This window comes from Triturus cristatus, chromosome 3_1 (genome assembly GCF_964204655.1).
Source record: "Triturus cristatus chromosome 3_1, aTriCri1.1, whole genome shotgun sequence".
Lineage (NCBI taxonomy): Eukaryota > Metazoa > Chordata > Amphibia > Caudata > Salamandridae > Triturus > Triturus cristatus.
The window spans coordinates 746365409-746384563 of NC_140583.1; the positions used below are offsets into that span (position 1 = coordinate 746365409).

General features: G+C 43.4%; 1 protein-coding gene across 2 annotated transcripts in view; it reads left to right on the forward strand.

The window, feature by feature from the left end:
* LOC146860908 (uncharacterized) overlaps positions 1-19155 on the forward strand; it is an 850962-nt gene that overhangs the window by 604146 nt on the left and 227661 nt on the right. The gene's annotated exons all lie outside the window — the stretch shown is intronic.

Here is a 19155-nt window from a genome sequence, read left to right on the forward strand (position 1 = left end):
TAAAGAGTGAAAAGACCCTTGCAGTTACGTTGAGATAGAGGGAGCAAGGTATTATGGTGCGGTTGCTTAGCAGCCTGGTTCCTTTGAAAGCATCATGCTTTGGGTGCCTGACAAATATATAAGCGGGAGATTTGTCTGCTTACTGTAGTTGTTACTGCTTGCAGTGTGGAGACTGGGGATAAAGTGTTGGAGAAAACCCACAATGTGGAGGATCCAGAGACTTCTGAGGTGGCTCCTACCTTGGCTACTATCCAGGAGATGATACAGGCCGTGGTAGCTGCTGCTTTTCGTGAAAGAGAGCCTAGTCCACCTGCTAAGAGGCCTTGTATGGAGGCGGTAGCCCCTGAAGATTCTGATGCAGAAGAGGATGCTGAACGTAAAGGTTCATATGTGCAGGGTCCAGAGTTAAAGGAGGTCCTTCAGCACATTTGCCAGAATTTGGTGTTTTCCGGATGCTGTGACTCCTGAGGAAAATTATGTTTTTTTACTCCCAGTATCAATATAAGGAACCTGAATCCTTATCAATCGATTCTTCTTTACAAAAGGTTTTGGATTAGGAATGGAAGGATGTGGACAAACATGGTTTTCCATGTTTTTGGGCCAAGCGATATCCCTTGCAGGACTTTGCAGACAAATTACCAGCATCTGTTAAGGTGGATTTCTTGATGGTGGGGTTGGCCTCCCAGAGTACTCTCATATCTGAATATGCTTCTCCATCAGACCCAATTGAAAAGAGGGTTGACACTGCCCTTAAAGGCACTTTTGCGGCTTCTAATTTTGCCATCAGAGCTGCTGCCTTATATTCTTATGCAATTCAATCCCTCCTTAAAGACTTACATTCTCTGGCAGAGTTAATGGACCAGTGGTAAGACATCTCTTCTACTCTGGCTATAAACAATCAACAGGTCAGTGTTTTGGCAGACATTTCTTTTGACTCTGGGTGCGGCTGCATCTATTGCGTGGTCATCCATAGCGGCTAGCCATCAGATGTGGTTAAGGTCGTGAAAGGCTGTTGCCACCCAGAAAGGGCTACTAATGAAAATTCCTTTTTCTAGGTTGAAGTTGTTTGGACCTCCTTTGGTGGACATGGTGAAAAATTCGGCTAGGGATCGCAAGCTGCTTGCTCTTGAAAAGGCTGGCTGTCCTAAATTATTTGGTAACAAGGGGGCCTTTGGTCCAGACTGCCAGGTTAAATCTAACCAACCCTTTCATGTTAGGGAGCGTGGCTGGGGTGCCCCTTCCTATAATAAACCCGATTTCAGAAGCCAGCTTCCTCTTCCCTGGCTGCATCTAAACCCTGACTATGTGGCAATGCTAGGTGATCAGGTGGGGGCCACATCTCTCTGTTTTTCAAGGTCTGGCAGCAGGCAGTGACAGACCAGTGGGTGCTTCAGGAGGGGTTTAGAATTGGTTTTATGGAAACCCTCTGATGTTTTTCGAGTCACACCTTGTCCATAGGGTTGGGGGGGAATGAAGCAATAGGCCCTCTTAATGAAAGTTGCCATTGTTCTGGTGCCTAATTTGCAGGAATGGGAGAGTTTATTCAGCTCTCTTTCTTTTGAAAAAACATTTGGGCGATCTCCGACCTGTCTTGGATCTGAAATGGCTGAACCAATTCATTCCCAATATCCTCTTCAACTCATTCTGCCCTTCATCAATCAGGGGGATTTCCTGGCATCTCTGGACTTACAGGATGCATATCTGTATGTGCGGGTCCTTCTGACGTCACATCAGTTTCTGTGATTTTGTGTTCTGGTTCACCATTACCAATTCAAGATATTACCTTTTGGTCTGTGTTGTTCACCTAAGGTGTTTACTAAGGGTTTAGCTCCCCTGTTTTGTGTTTTGCATGGCATGGGGATTCTGACTTTCCCGTATTTAGATGATTTACTGCATTCTCCCTCTTCTTTTTCTTATAAGGTGGAACAGCATGTCACGGAAGTCTGCAAGATGTTGCGGGATCATGGCTTTTTGGTAAAACTCAGCAAATCATCTCACTCCAACATAGGGTCTGACTTACATTGGAGCATGCTTCAAGACTTTGGTGGGGAAGGTGTTCCTGCCGCAGGCAGGAAATTGACTCTGGTGAAGGACATTTAGGGGTTACTGTCTCAGAGATGTCCCCCAGTAAGCCAGTGGTTGAGACTTCAGGGGCTTATGTCTGCATCTCTAATGGTGCTCTCGTGGGCTCGGGCTTACATATGTATCTAATGATCAGCCATGTGTTGTCCCACTGGCTGCCGAGTGGCCAGGATTACCAACAGGGAGATTTTGAGCTGGTGGTTGAACGATGTGTATTTGTCCCAGGGATGTTGTTTTCATGTGGAGCCTACCAGGATAGTGAACACAGATGCCAGTATGCTAGGCTGGGGTTCATCCTTGGGGGATCCTACTGCACAGAGGAAATGGCTGAAGGCACAGCCAGCTGCTTCTTCCAACTACTGGGAGCTGAAAGCTGTTCACTAGGGTCTCTTGGCTTTTTGCCCCACATTTGTCAAATCATTATGTGCAGGTCCGAACAGACAACAAGTTTGTCATGGGGTACCTGAATCGTCAGGGGGGATGCAGAGTGAAATCTCTCAGCTGTCAGAGTATGGTTATTTGCAGCTGGCCAGAGCAGGAGTTGAAGTCCCTGTCGGCGATTTGCTTGCCAGGCAAGGAGAATGTGGTGGCGGACTGGCTCAGCCGTGTGTTTCCGGCCAGGAGTTCCCTGTTTTTAACACAAAATGTGTTCCTGAGTTTACAGAGGAGGTTTGGGTCTCCGACTATCAATTTGTTTGCCTCCCTGGAGACTGCCAGACTTACTTGTTTTTTCAGGATTATGCTGTGCAGGAAGGCATGGTGTGTGGACGCAATGTTATTCCTGTGGCCTCAGGAGTTGTTTTATGCATTTCCCCCTGTCCCCTTGATTCCAGTGATGTCGCAGAAGATCAGTTTGGGCAGGGCTTTGATGATTCTGGTTTTACCAGGGTGGCGGAGATGCCTTTGGTTACCCCTCTTGTTGGTGGTTCACCTGTGTTGGGGGCTTCCATATTATCTACCCGTTGATGGATCCCCTGCTTCTTCTCAAGGTATTTCAGTCAATGCACCTTCAGGTTTGGTTATTGAACATAGGAGTCTGATGAGTAGAGGGTGGTGGCCGATTTGATTTAGCAGTCTCAGTGCCCATGCACTATGCATTCTTATGCCAAGCATTGGTCTAATGTTTCTGCTTGGTGTTTGAGGAAAGGTTTTCTTGTTGATGATATTGAGCCTGTTCGTGTGCTGGACATTTTGTCCGACGGCTTTGAATTGGGTTTGGCCCATTCAACACTCTGGGCTCAGTGGGCTGTACTTAGGGCTTGTAAGAGTCCTCTTTTTGATCTAGTGGAGCCCCTGGTGTCTAGATTGTTGAAGTCCTTGGCTCTGAAATGGTCGGAACTGCTGTTGTCTGCCCGTCCATAGGACTTGCTGTTGGTTTTGTGGGCTTTGCAAGAGAGTCCGTTTGAACCTCTTGAGTCAGTGGACTTGAAGTTCCTGACTTTGAAGGAGGTGTTCTTTGTGGCTATTGCTTTGGGGAGGTGGATTGGAGAGTTGGGGTCTTATTTGATATCTGCCCCTTTTTTTAGACTCCTCTACGGTAAGGTGATTTTGAGTGCTCACCATACTTTCATTCCTACAGTGGCTTCTTTTTTCACATGTCTGCTGGGGTGGTGCTGCCTGTTATTTTCCCTCATCCACATTGTGAGGAAGAGTCCCTCTTACATCTCTTGGATGTGAAGGGTTCACTTGGCCAGGACGAGCCATTCTATAAGGGGGATAGTCTCTTTGTCACATTTGGTCTGGTGAGGACTGGCTTGAGACCCTGCAATTCCAACCTTAGTCGCTGGATCAATCAGGCGATTTTGTTGGCCCTAATCTCAGGACAGGGTGATGACGAGCTAGGTTCAGGGACATTCTACGAGATCTGTGGCTGTGTCATGTGCTGCTTTTAAGGGCATATCCATGAAGGATATTTCCCAGGCTGTCACATGGACTACTCCTTATACCTTTATGGAGCATTACAGGCTAGAGGTGGGGGATGATGCTTCTATTTCTTTTGCCACGTCAGTTCTGCATTCCAGCATGAATTGATGGATATGTATGTGTTCCTTTTGACTTGTTTATGATAAAACAGGGTCTTGCAATTTCATACTTGGGGTATGTTTTGTTTTCATATTTCATGAAGCCAATGCTTGCTTTATCAGCTCATTCTGTGATTACTGTGTCATGCCCCAACTACTTACACTAATCTTCATTAATCCGAGTCCTAGTCTTCCTCGCCACAGCATAGTTTCCCATCCCTCCTAGCCCTGTTAGTTATGGCTTCATTCTGCTGTTTGCTATATTTAGGTTTGGGTGCACTTCCTTTTTATAGCATGAAGAGGAAGTCGGCCATATTGGAGGGAGGGGAAACTAGTATGCTAACGTTTGCTCTGAAGTTTCTTTATGGTGATTAAAGCTCATTCTGTGATTACTGTGTCAAGGAAGAGAAGAACTCAGAGTAATGAAGATTACCAGTAAGTAACTGGGGCATTACCTCGTAATTTAGCTTTCTCATCACAGTTCATGCTTGAGGATATACTAAATAGTTCCTGCTGACACGCATCAAACAGCACTAGGCCGTGGAGGTTGCATCTCAAGCTTATCCATTGAAAAAGGACAAGGTGGAGCCAAGTCTACAAGAAAATGCCACCTGAAAGACGCATGTAACTATCAGAAGGCTGCAAGACCAACCCAGAAGAAGAGTGAAACTGACAGACATATAGGAAAAACAAAGTGTACCTTACATGGTGAGCTATATTTGGCAGAATCCTGGCAGGAAATCTCCTATACAAGGAAAACAGAGAGACCTGCAAAAGCAGGTATTAGATATGAATACAAGAGACAGGACCAGAACACTGCTCCAAAACAGCAAATATAACTGAAAAACACTTGTCAGGTCTGCAGGCTCCTACAAATGCATTCAAAAGAGACTCACTTATAAAAGTTAGAAAGAAAACACTGAGTATCAAATTGATGCCCCTAAAATCCCACACAACCAGACAGAACAGGGAAACAGAGTGTACCAGCAAGATATAGACAGCATAATCCACAGCATCATAATCCAATAAAGAGACACTGGAAATGAGCCTTCCCCAAAATGAGAGGGAAATAATGAAGAATACATCAACAAACTTTATTATTTACAACCATATCAAAGTAGCACTGGAAACCTAATCAGCTGCTGCAAACTGCTCTTAAACGTCCAGAGAGTTGTGAAAGTTCTAGTGCATAATGGAATAGTGAAAAGAACAAAATACAAATAGCTCCTAACGTACAATAAGGTAGTTGAAGCAAGAATGACACAGCAGCAGCAATGTATGCGATAGGCCCTCATACAACCAAAAAAAAGAGGGCCGAGAAAGGCAATGCTCATAAGCCAACATACCTAACACCATCACAAAATAACAAGACTTGGGCCATGACATTGTTAATACCACACGCTGACTGACTGAGCAAATAAAAATATCTTCTGATAGCTGCACTATCAGGATAGTGTGGGATGAGTGCCAGAGAAAGTACCCCTGGAACCTGGAACCAAGTTATGCCCTAATCCCCAATGGAGCCCGACGGCAACTCCAGACACTGGGGAAAACATACATCCACAGACTTCAGAAACAAAGCTGTTAACAGAATGATAGCACAAGAACTGCTCACCACTTTGACTCATCATTCAAAGACCGTGGGCAACAATGCTGCTGCCAGCTTCATGCTTGCAATAGAGGCCTCAAAAGAGTGAACTCTTGATTAAAAGACTATGGAACAACCATACAGCAGAAAACACTGAAGAGACATGGCATTCAAAGAAGTAGTGCATCACAAAGAACTTAAGGAACATAGAAACCAAGGGCCAGAGGCAGCAATATGGTGTTGGAGAGTCAGTCAAATATGTTGAAACCCATTTCAGTACAGAGCCTCCCACACTTGCAGGACTGAGGTGAAAAAGAAGAGCTCTGTAGGAAACAGTGTCAAGTGCTGAAAGGTCCAAAAGAATCAGAATAGCAGATTTGCTGGAGTCCACATAAGCTTGTTTATCTTCAGTTACTCCTATCAGCATTGATTTGATACTAAACTGTGTCTAAAGCTTTATTGATGAGCATGTAAAAGATTGCTTCTTTCTAAGTGGGTAGTCATTATGTTATTGGCATAAGATTTAATAATTGTGGAGGGTTCTGGTAGTAGAGAAATTGGCTTATAGTTTGCTAAGTTCAGAGGATCAGCATCTGGAACCTTCAAAAGTGAAGAACCATTGTTTTTCCGTGCAGTAGACAGTTTCCAGTGATAAGTTAAATAGTTTCATAAGAAAGGGAGCTAGTGTTGGTGTCCAATGTTTGAGATATTTATCCAGGCAGCTGCCTAATGGAGACCCGGGCATAACAGTGTTGAGTTTGGTACAAATGTATTCCTTTTCTATTGCTGGAAAATGTACTAGAGCAGTACAACATCAGAAATCTTAACAGTAAGAAGTAGTAGATACAATTTGAGATGTAGCAAACGGAAAAGTAGATGCACATAGAGAACTCTCCTGGGAGGAAACCCAAGTATTGGTTGAAATGGTACTTGAAATGGGGCTATAATTGAAGGACTGTGGAATTTTTAGTACCTTTTGCTGAAAGTAAGCAGACAAACTCTTTATAGAAGGCTTTAGAGGAAATCTCAATCTGTGCCGAACCAGCGGGGGTACAAAGTTTATTTATAACATTTTAAACTTTCGGGACATTTTGTTCAGAATTTATCTGGAATTGATAAAAATCAGTTTTCGCCCTCCAGAGAGAGGATAAATAAATGACTTTTTCCTGAGAAGAATAACCTGAATGCTATTTATGCTCAGGTCATTTACAGCAGATCTATGTGTAAAGTTGTTTAAAGGAAATCAAAGCTTCTAGTATGCTTTCAGTCAATAGGCTTCTAGTATGCTTTCAGTCAATAGGCTAAAGAGGGGCATATTTGTCTTCTATATCGTTAGTCAATGCAGGAATGGTGGTGTGACGGGAAGTGAGACACGACCCAAACCAGCATGGTGTTAAGGATGAGGATTTATTGATAGTTTTAAACGAAGGGTAATACAAGGACTCAGAAGTCTTCTTTAGGGTCCCGTTTCACATGGTACTCACCTTCCTTGCCCTCTTGATCTTCCAGGATGTCAAGATGATTGTGTACTTCACCCTTGGGGAAACAGAAATGGGGAGACATTAAGTACTGAACAGGCTGTATGGTCTGAATCCATAACCAGTGTCTTCTATCCCTGAATGTGATGGACAATGGGCTACCCAAAACCAGGGGATCAGTATCCTTAGAGCCCGTCTGGATCTGGACTTCAAACACCTACTGCTAAATAGGGATCACGGCTGACTGGTACAACCCATGAGTTGTGCTTAGAATAGTTTTAAAACGTGCAGAAGTAAAGGTAGGGTCTCTCTGTGCAATCAAACATACACCCAGTACTATATGACAGTGAAACCCTCTATTCCCTCACATGTAACACGAGTGCTCTCTGCAAGACCCTTTAATGTCCCACCAATAGATCTGTGACACCATCCACCAGAACAGTGTTTGTGCCCCCACTTGGGTCACTTGCCTGAAGCCACAACTTGGTGGCCTCGTTCATCTTGCCTTTTCCCTCGGCACTTGAAATGTTGTCCTCATCCGCTGAATGCCATTTGATCTCTCTCTGGGCCACCTCCCAGTCTTGCATCCACCAAATATGTGATGTTACATCGCATGCGCTACAACGCATGCGATTACAACGCAAACCATTACATCGCAAGTCATTTCTACGACTTGCTGTAGGGGCGTGTTTGATTTAGGAATAGTATAATTTATTATTCCAACTCCAGTGTGTGCAACAGTAAGGAAGGTGTTGGAATAGTAAATTATACTATTCCTTAGTTTAGCGAACCCTGTACAGCAAGTCGTAGAAGCGACTTGTGATGTAATGACTTGTGTTGTAACAATGCATTCGTTGTAACAACCGTGTTGTAATTGCATGCGTTGTAGCGCATGCAATGTAATTGCTGTTTCCCGCTTCCACCTGGGTGTGATGTTCTCCGCCATTGCTTTGGCTTTCTTCTTCTTCCAATATGTTTTGCTCTTTTTGCTGAAGTACTCCGGCTTGCCTCCAATGCTGGCTTATTCTCTTCTGTCTCTGTCCAGGACTCCGTCGCGCTCTTCACCCTCTTGTGCCGCATCCGCCGCCTGTCCTCTTCAGTGCACACCCTTGGCCTGCTCAACCCGCTTATTAGATGGCCTCAAGGATGGAGAGGTTGTGTCCTGGAGATGGATGATGGACGGAGTGCTGAACATTGCAAGCACTCACCCCAGTCAACTGATCTGGGTTTAATCCATCATCATTGGCAGTTCGGGCTGGACTGTTCTCATGAGGCACAGGGTCAGACTGATTTGCATATGGCCATGTCTGAAGTGGGGTGGCGGAGTGAGCTAAAGAATGATGATGGATTAAACCCAGATCAGTTGACTGGGGGTGAGTGCTTGCAATGTTCAACACTCCGTCCATCACCCCCTTTGGTTTTGCTTTGTTCGCCCTAAGTTGGCAGTGTCTGCCCAGACCTGGGTTCCTTGCTCACTTTGCCACTGGATACAGGATAGCCTGGTTGATGAGGGTTATGAACCCGAAACCGGTCCCAGGATGCTTGTTTCCGGTCCAGGGAAGACATGGCTTGGCAGTTCGGGCTGGACTTTTCCCATGAGGCACAGGGTCAGACTGATTTGCATATGGCCATGTCTGAACTGGGGTGGCGGAATGAGCTAAAGAATGATGATGGATTAAACTCAGATCAGTTGACTGGGGGTGAGTGCCTTGCAATGTTCAACACTCTGTCCATCATCCCCTTTGGTTTTACTGATATTTCACATCAGATAACATGAGCTCTGAATATAAACTGATCAATGTGCTTTATCTATGACTGCAAACTTGTCTTTCTTTCTCTGTTTTTTCTTTTTTCCTTTTTTTCCTACCGTCCTTCTTCCTCTCACCTTCTCTCTTTCACTTTCCTCTAATATTCTTTCCTTCTTTCTTTCTTTCTTTCTTTCTTTTTCTTTCTTTCTTTCTATCTTAATTTCTTTCCTCCCTCCCTTCCCTTTCTTCCATCCTTGTCTTTCTTTGTTTCACCTCCCTTCATTGTTTCCTTCTTTCCTTTCTTCTTTCTTTCCTGTCTTCTTTCTTCCTATTTCTTCTATTCTTCTTTCTTTATTTATTTCCTCCCTCTGTTCCTTTCTTCCATTCTTTCTTTATTTTCCATTCATTTTTCTTTGTTTCCTTCCATTTTTCTGTCTCCTTTCTCCCTTCTCTCATTTCTTCTTTCACTCTTTCCTTTTCTTTTTTTTCCTTCTTTCTTTATTTCCTTCTTTTATCCCATTTCTTTCTGTCTTCCTTTCTTTCATTGTTTCTTTCTTTCCCTTTCCTTTTTTCAGTTCACCTTCTTTTTTCCTTCTTCCCTTCTTTATTCTTTCTTTCTCTCTTTTTTCTTTCCTGCCTTCATTCTTCATCTTACCTTCTCTATTTCATTCTTTCCTCTTTTCTTTTTCTTTCTTTAGTCCTTTTTCTTTCCTTCCTTCCCTCCTTTTTCTTTCCTTTTCCGTTCCTTTCTTCACTTCTTTCTTTCTCCTTTTTTCAATATTTCCTTCTTCCTTTCCTTCATTTCTTCTGTTTCCTTCTTTCTTTTTTCCTTCTTTCTCTATTCCTTCTTTCTCTCCTTCCTTCCTTTCTCTCTTTCCATCTTTCCTTCTTTATTTGTGTCCTTCATTCTTTTCCTATTTTTATTTACATTCCTTTTTTTTTATCTTTCTTAATTTCTTCCTCTTTTTCTTGTTTTCTTTCTTTCTTGCCCTCTTTCTTTCTCAAAGGGAAGAGGCTGGCAGCCAATACTAGACCAATTAGTCATTTACACCTGCATTAGCCAATACCTTTGAATTTTACTACAACTGTGTGTATAACATACTTATAGGGGTATTCAGTCATATTTCATCCATGAGTCTGTTCTTGCGATATTCACATTTTTCTTCCACCTAACTCAGCAAGCATAAGGGGCAGTACACCAGCCAATTTCTGCCATTGGCTGACTTTAATATGACTTATGGTCTGCTGCCCATTAACAAGGAGCACATCCAAACACAAACTCCCTTCAGTCCAGGGAGAAAAAGTGGTAATGTCTACTTTTTGAGACCCAAAATACTTTTACCTTTAGCCAATGTTTTTGTTTAGATTGATGAATGCCTGGTAGCTTCTTGAACAATAACGTTAAACAAAAACCATGACAAAACAAAACAAGAATTGCTAGAAGGGTGGTGGCAAATGGCAGACCTATTGGCTTTGCTAGTGTGTGTATATGAGTAGGGCCCAGGACATGTTGCTCTACAGAGCTCCACTAGTGTCATGGCTTTGCAGTCTTCAGAATTTTATACATTGAAATCCTTAAAGACTTTAGTGGTCAATAGGCTAAAGGCTGTTAACACCTCTGAAGTGCCAGAGGGTTTAGAAGAACATATTTTGAGGGATCAAGGTGAGATACATCAGGGGGACCTGCAATTCTGTCTGTAGCAAGGTGCTTGAGGGATAGAGACATGGGAGTTCAATGTAGCAAATTTAGGTCAAACAGTTGTTCCGTAGAATATCATTGGTTATTCATATGTTTGAACTTAAAAAGGCATTGTTTTGTTCCCTGTGACTGAAGGCTGCAGGGATCGGGACAGGCTAGCCTTTGGTATTGTCAAAATTCTCTTAAAAGAAACAGATTAAAGGAAGAACAGCTAACAGGCCTGGAAAAACAGGGTACTGGTATGAACGGGAATGAATGGGTGAGCATGAATGGATAGCGAAGAAACCACCCAAAAAATCAATTTGACTACATTGCATTGCAAACTAATACAGGAATAATCCACAGGAAGTAGAACTGGCAACTGAAATAATTATTTGCAGCTGTGATACATTTCAATTTAATTCAAGGGGTCTGTACAATGGGTGCCATCATGTATAGGTATGCGGGGTATTTGAATGCCCAGTGCCCTGCTTTAGGGTACCTGAACCCAAGCTGTCTTCCCAACATGGTCCCAAAGACTTGGCTACTCAATGGAAAAGTGCACCCACTGCCATTAGTAGTGGTGCAATGTGATGTAGAACAACACTGTTAAGCCAGTCTCAAACCACAGAAGACAGCGTGTACTGCATGTGAGAAAAGCTCCCCGGTGCATGAGAACACTCTGAGCTGAACCACCAGTGGAGCATAAGCAGTACACTATTGTTGCTCCTAGGGTGTGGCATTATATGATCTCCATGGAATCCCAGTTTTCCCCAGTAAAGCACAAATAAAATGACAGATTTGAGCAGAGGCATGTACCATAATATCAGACACCCATGATCTTTCACTAGTAGAATACCCCTTCCAATGGACCAAATACAAAAGGTGAGCTGGGAAGAGCCAGGAGTCACACATTTTGCTGAATTCGTATTCCTAATGCCCAGCAACCAACTCTGGCATAGGTGGATGAGGTGTATGTTGATAAGTATCTGGCAAGTACTGCTTCAATAGAGAGATATAGAAGTGTGGAAATATGGATTTTTCTGATCAGTTATGTCCCCTATCTTGGACCCCAACGGTTTCATGTATAAATCACAAGTACATGTATGTTCCCTCCAGTTCCAGTTATGAAGACGCAAACACATGTGCGTCCACCGTCAACATGTCCTCTTTCAGATCCGCCATGAATGGGCCGGATATTCCATTCCTAAGTATGAAAGGCCACCGGCTTTATATGGTTCACTTATGCCATTTTACAGTCCAGGCAAGTAGGCCCTGATTCTGCCATCAAGCCTTTCCTGCCTTCTGCCTCTGAAAGCTCCAGTCTGAGCTCGCATCTGTATCCATGAACTTTGTCCTACTCCCTGCGCAGCTAACGGTGCCTGACATCAGCCTGTTGCCTGCCAAAAACTGTATTTCACCTTCGAAATTATCTGCTCCGCTCCCTACCCAATGCATTCCTGTCTAGTAGTTTAAGTAAACATTCTTCCAGCTACCGAGCAAAAGGCCCGGCTTCTCTGTCTTTATGCCAGTAATTCATAGCCCTGTTACTATGGAAGATTTCTGCCCCCGCATCTAGTGTAGACACTTAGACGCTTGTACACGCACTAATAGTCAGTATAGTCAGTATAGAATAAGATTCTACTCTACGAGACTTCTCTTTTGGATAACATAGTTCTCTAAACATAGGATGTTAGATATGATTTGGGATTAGGTTGACTTGACCCTCCAGACTTCTGTCGCCACATGTAGAGCTAAATGTCAAGTCCCCTTCACCCCCTAGTTGCACGTCAATCACACGTCATGCTGCTGCGCGCGCATTTCTGCCAAGTATTTCTGCTGACATTGCGAAATTCTTTCATGGAACCACCCTATTATGACATCATACCTGATGACGTTCTTTAGTTACACCCAGTTACGCCCACTTTTGCTACGCATGTATGTTTTATCTTTACTATCAATTGTTACGCCTCCTGCATTTGCTTCACTGTAATGCCTATTGTATAAAAATGATTACTTGTCAATAAAGTAGCGTCTTCACTTCCTGAACCTTCGTGGTGATGGAATATGGAGCTCCTCAATTTAAATTGATTTTGGAATAAAGCCCGTTCCGAACCTCTAATACCACGGATTCTGCCTCTTATTTTACTGAGCTATTGTTATAGATTTTCCGCATCAAATTAAGTTCCGGTAATTAAATTATTTACCACATAAATGGCGCCCGAACAGGGACACTTTCTCATCTCACGCGCCGGCGGTGCGTTGCAGGCCCGGTCTCCTGTCACAGCTGGACGGACAACAACGCGTACCCACAGGATTTCCTGTATCTCCCTCCTGCCGAGCGGGGGTAACTGAGGCTGCGATCAACACCCAGACGAGGCGGTGAGAAGTGCGAAGTATCCCGACCAGAGCCTAGCTGAGAGAGCAAGATCCGAGGTATACAGAGGCCCACCAGTTTCCGAAGTTTCCGAAGTTTCGAGTCGAGTCCAGTCCGGTTCAAGTTCAGTTCAGTTCCGAGGCCTTCCGTTCCGAGCTACCCGGTGAGTACCATTATCGGGGAGGCGTTCTGACGTGCACATAGGTTGTGCCGGTCAAGACGGGTTTGGGTACACAAATCCGGTCTGCACTGTTTCAGCAGTGTATCTGTACTGTTTAGCAGTATATCAAGTATGTCTAGTATATAATTCAGAATTACCTAGTTAGTATCGAGTATTATGCTTAGTGACTAGTTCCCTAAATGACCATCATTGTTTATTCATTAAATGTTAAATGTTAAAATGTCTTAAATACGTTCTGTATATTGTGGTGTGAATGACTGTTCATTATTGTGTTTTATGGTGTTAAAGGTGTTCAAAATTAGGTATCAGATCAGTTCTCAATATGCCGCTCTTTTCGAAATTAAGACAGATCACAACCAGAAAAGGGGTACTCGAAGAAGCTGTTCCCATTCCTCCTAGGGACACTCCAGGGTACTTCATGTATCATAAGCATGGCCTAGACGCCATATTATTTCTTGATCTATGGGTAGACTACACCAAGGAATTACCAGAAAGTCAGAGGTGGCCCGCAGCTGGGACCTGGGATGCAGATTGCATTATGAAAGTAGAAGAAGAATTATGGAAAAAGAAAGCTAGACAGTCACAGAAGATGCCATTGAATTATGGCGTAAAGAATCATATAGACGCACAGAGAAAGCGCTCAGACAGGAAGAGAAAAGTAAGGAGAATTCAAATAAAGTTCGAGAAAGTGTATTAATTGAAGAAGGTACTCGAGTAAAGTCAGAACAAACAGACAGACAAAGAAATGCCCTTGTGAATGGTATGTATCCTCTTCTGGCAGAAGGGTTACCTAAGGCTACTCCGGAGATACCAAAAGACTTGCCACCCCCATTGTTTCCGATAAAAGTACATCCCAAAGGGCATCCCAGATCCGCAGAAGATGTTTTTCTTTCCTCTTATTTAGACGACGCAGCTCCCGAGTATGCTAATGCTGCGCCACATAGACCGTCTGCCGAGGGGGTTTAACGCCAAGACCCTCCTCCGTCTGTACCTCTGCAACAGCAAACTTCGACACAAGTTCCGGCAAGCACATCTGTTTCTACATCTGCATCCACACCTATGGTTGCTATATCCCGTTCAACGAATCCTTTCACATCCAGCACCCCAGGTGGTGCTACCGGAGGTACATCAAGCATTTTTTCTACGCCACCCAGAACAAATAAACTTTCCTTTCAAGAATTAGCCCACCAACGTACACCCAAACTAGTAACTCCCAACACGCTCAAGGAACTTCTAATAGATTGTAGATATGACCCTGTGCCCGGAAAAGGGGACGAAATGATGCTGGCATCATTACGTATCCGACGAGCTGCAATATACTTAGGGAAGCTACCAGGAATGACTGCACATTTAGAAAATATATATCATTTTGTTCAGTCAGGGCGAGACCCTGAGAGTATTACCAGAGCCATGGAGTACCAAAAGGTGGAAATACAGGGGGAACTGTTACGTTTCCTCATAAACTGTGTGATCAGAAATCAAGATCAACCAGGGGTAAATCCGGAAGAAATGCAAATTCTTACCACATGGGGTAAGAATATATCAGAGGGGAGACACGATAAACGATCATGTATAGTAGCTATGAGCCGAAAGATCCGCAAAGAAATAGAACGAATACACGAAGAAAGATTAGCAGTAGACGAGCCTGAACAAACCGAGGACGAGGAAGAATTAGAACTGCCCACAGGACAGTTAGAAACCATGGCCTATGTAGGTAGAGGAAGATCTTGCAATAATACTAGATACTTTACTGATCCGATATGTCCGATACGTCCAGATAATAACAGAAAATTCCAAACTCCTATAATAAATATAAGGTCCCCCGAACATTCATTCCAAGCCGCTGACAAATTACTCCGAGAACGAAGGGGTTATCATATACTCGATTCTATGGACGAACAAGAATTAGCCAGGTCAGCCGTACACTGGGTTGATAGTCCTGGAAAATATGGTGATGATACACTAGCACATACGTTTTTGAACCTCGCCCCAGATGAACAGCGTTTAGCTGGTATCTATATGATTCAACAACTCCTTATATTATATAAAAGCCAACACTCCGATCCTGGCCCCTTACCTGATATATTGACTGAATTACTCACGAATAAATGGAGAGGTTCCGGTACTAAGTTAATTAGAGAAATACTAGAATCCAGAAGACAGTACATTCTTTTTGTATGTCCTGAACATGTCTCACTGCCCATCAAGGAAAGAACGACGTATTACATGGATAGACAGAATCCCTTACGCGAAGTGCACCCGATAAAGGGTGATGACAATGAGTTTAAACGTGTGTTTGTATACACACCAATATCCAAAATAGAACTATTAGAAATGAAGAAAGTGGTACCCAGTCATGACAAAGACCCAGCGGGTTTCCATCGTGAAATTAAAGACATGTTACTCATGGGAGAATATACCTACCCCGACATTATGACAATATTGAAGGTATTAATGCCTGCGGGCATTTACGAAAAACTCAAGGAAAAGGATTGGGAGGTGGGAGACCAGAAGATAGATTGGACAGGATTAGAGAACGAAGAAAAAGCTCGAGGTCCAGGTTCAGGGCTCGGGGACAAGACCAAAGCACTACCAGGTTTACTAGTACAGGTATTGCCACGTTTATTAACTACGAAAAAGGAAGACTGGGGTGCAATCTCAGCCTGTAAACAAAAATCAGATGAAGACACTAGTGATTTCTATTCCCGATTTGAGAAATGTTTTGGTATAAATAGTGGAACAAAAGCAAGTAGCGAGTCGTATCCACATCTGTTTGTGACAAAATTGGTTGAAAATGCCTTGCCCCAAGTTAAGAATAGAGTATTGAAGTTCGAGAGTACCTGGCAAGGTAACACTCCGTCACAAATGTTACAAATGCTACAGTACCATCACAATAGAATTAGAGAAGAACAAGAACATGAACATAGACGCATGAAAGACACGAAAATGAAAATGCTAGTTTCCCAGACAGTTCCAGCTGATGGTCATAAGAAGGGTATAACACAGTCCAGTGTTTCAACAGGTCCTGTAAAAGGGACATGTAACTATTGTAAACAGCCAGGTCATTATGTACACGATTGTCCAGTTTTAAAACATAATATCGCCATAGGTAACACAAAAGAAAGACCACGACCACTTAGAGAGGATCAGAACCAACAAGGAACACCGCAGCATGCACAGTCCATGCCAGCTCCGCAACAGTCTATGCCAGCTCCGCCACCGCAGCCTATTGCTGCCACACAAACAACGACGCGACAGATGTATCAGACCGCACAGTATGACTATCCTGATTATCAACGATACTCATGAAACAGCCTAGAGAGGGAAGTTGGCTTACCCCTTATTGAGGTCCCTGTAGATCAAGAAGGACCTTATGTACACAGTGAACTATTAGGTCAAGATAGAAAATTCTTACTTGATACAGGGGCAAGCCGAACAACAATAAAACGTAGTGAAGTTCCAGGGGCGCCCCTCTCAGGCTCACAGAATATTTCCCTTGGCTTTTCAGGAAAACCTATCATTAACGAAGTAACACAACCTCTTCCACTTACGATCGGTCCCTTGACACGAACTACAGATTTATTACTTACTAAATCATGTCCAGAAAACTTGTTAGGCATAAAAACTTTGAAAGCTCTAGGAGCTATTATATGTTGTTCTCCGGAAGGAGTAAGATTGTTTCTACGTGATTTCAAAGGGCACTACGTGTCCCGAGACATGGATCACCGACTACAGACTTTACCCACACATTTATGGGCACAAGGCCCTACAGATGTTGGTTGCATGAACATTACACCATATCGAGTCACACTAAAGGCAGGAGTGGTACTTCCACGAATGCGACAATACAAGTTACCCCCAGATGCTGTAGTGGCTTTACTACAAATCATTGACGAGCTTATTACCCAAGGAGTGGTTGTGGAAACTGACTCCAATGTATGTAATTCACCGATAATTCCGATTCTTAAACGAACCGATCCAACAGCCCCGCCAGTATATCGATTGGTTATTGATCTGCGCGAATTAAATAAATGCATAGTACCACAATACCCCGTAGTCCCAGACATTTCTTCATTACTGACAGCCATTGATTCCGAAGCAACATTCTTTACTGTAATTGATCTCAAGAATGCCTTCTTCAGCGTCCCAATAGATCCGGAAAGCCAATACTTGTTCGGATTTAGTTTAAATGGACGTAGCTTTAAATTCACACGCGCACCTCAAGGATTTACCGAAAGCCCCAGCATCTATAGCCAAGCACTGAAACGAGAACTCAACAGTATCCACATGCCAGTCAACACTGCCCTGCTTCAATATGTCGATGATCTGCTGATCACCGCTAGAAGCGAACCTGAATGTGAAAAAGCCTCACTGACGGTTTTACAATTTTTGGCCGAAAAGGGGCACAAGGTGTCCCCTTCTAAGCTGCAATTCTGTGTCCAGCGAGTTGTTTACCTTGGTCACTCGCTGTCCAAGGAGGGAAGGCAGCTTACACCAGATCGCATCCAGTTAATTGCTAATATGCCAATACCCAAGACACAAAAGGAGGTGCGGGCTTTCATAGGCCTCACTTCATATTGTAGGCAGTGGATCCCTCAGTATGCATTTTTAGCGAAACCACTCATTCAATTGACAACACAGGAGGCAGCCACGTCGACTGTTCTCCCTTGGACTCAGGAACATACACAAGCTTTTGAAAGCCTAAAGAAAGCCTTATGCCAAGCACCTGTTTTAGCAACACCATGTTACAATAAACAGTTTACACTCTTCGTTACAGAACGCGAAGGTACTGCCTTGTCAGTACTCACACAGGAACAAGCAGGATCACACAAACCATGTGCTTATTTTTCTAGTACATTAGATCCCGTAGCTCAGGCTTTGCCTGCGTGCCTGAAATCAGTGGCAGCAACAGCTTTAGCAATCAGACAAAGCGATGCCATAGTATTAGGACATCCATTGACAGTACAAGTACCACATGCAGTAGAGGTTCTCTTGAACCGCACACAAACACAACACTTGACTATAGCACGACTCACTGGTTACGAATTAACATTGTTTCAGCCACATATAGAAATCAGACGTTGTAGTACATTGAATCCTGCCACACTATTACCAATAAACGGAACAGACCCACTTGCACATGATTGTATTGAAGTTATCACTATCACGACGAAACCCAGACAAGATTTAACAGACGTCCCATTGTCAGACCCAGACCTGACGTTGTATGTAGATGGTTCATGTATGAGAACAGGTACAGGAGAGCTAGTGGCCGCTTACGCAGTCACAACAGACACTGAAATCATTGAAACAAATTGCATAAATACCTTGTCAGCTCAAGCCGCAGAACTCATCGCTCTGACACAAGCCTGTATTCAAGCCACAAATAAAAAAGTCAACATATACACTGATTCACGTTATGCATTCGGAGTTGTACATGACTTCGGCGTGCTGTGGCGAGAGAGAGGTTATTTAACTTCTCACGGTGCCCACATTCAGCACGGACCCCTCATTCATGCCTTATTAGATGCAATACATTTACCCACTGCAATATCAATTATGAAATGTAAAGCTCATACGAAAGTTACTGATATCATTTCTCAAGGCAATGATCTAGCTGACAGAACAGCTAAACAGACTGCTCAAACTCAAACGTCCGACATGACAAAGACAATAGTCCCGACACCAACATATTGCATGACGGTTAAGGATCCCGCTCTTGACGTAATTGACATACAGACACATGCTACACCAGACGAAATAAAGAAATGGACTGAATTAGGAGGGATTCAAACGGATCAAGGATGGATGACGAAGGAAAAATCTGTGTGGTTCCTTCCTGATTCAATGGTCCAAGTCGTTATTAACACTGTACATAGTCCAGCTACATAGTCCAGCGCATCTAGGAGAAAAAGCTATGCTAGACAGCATTCAACACATTTGGTTCAACAAACATTTACGAGCAGCAGCTAAACAAAAAGTTCGTACCTGTATGATCTGTT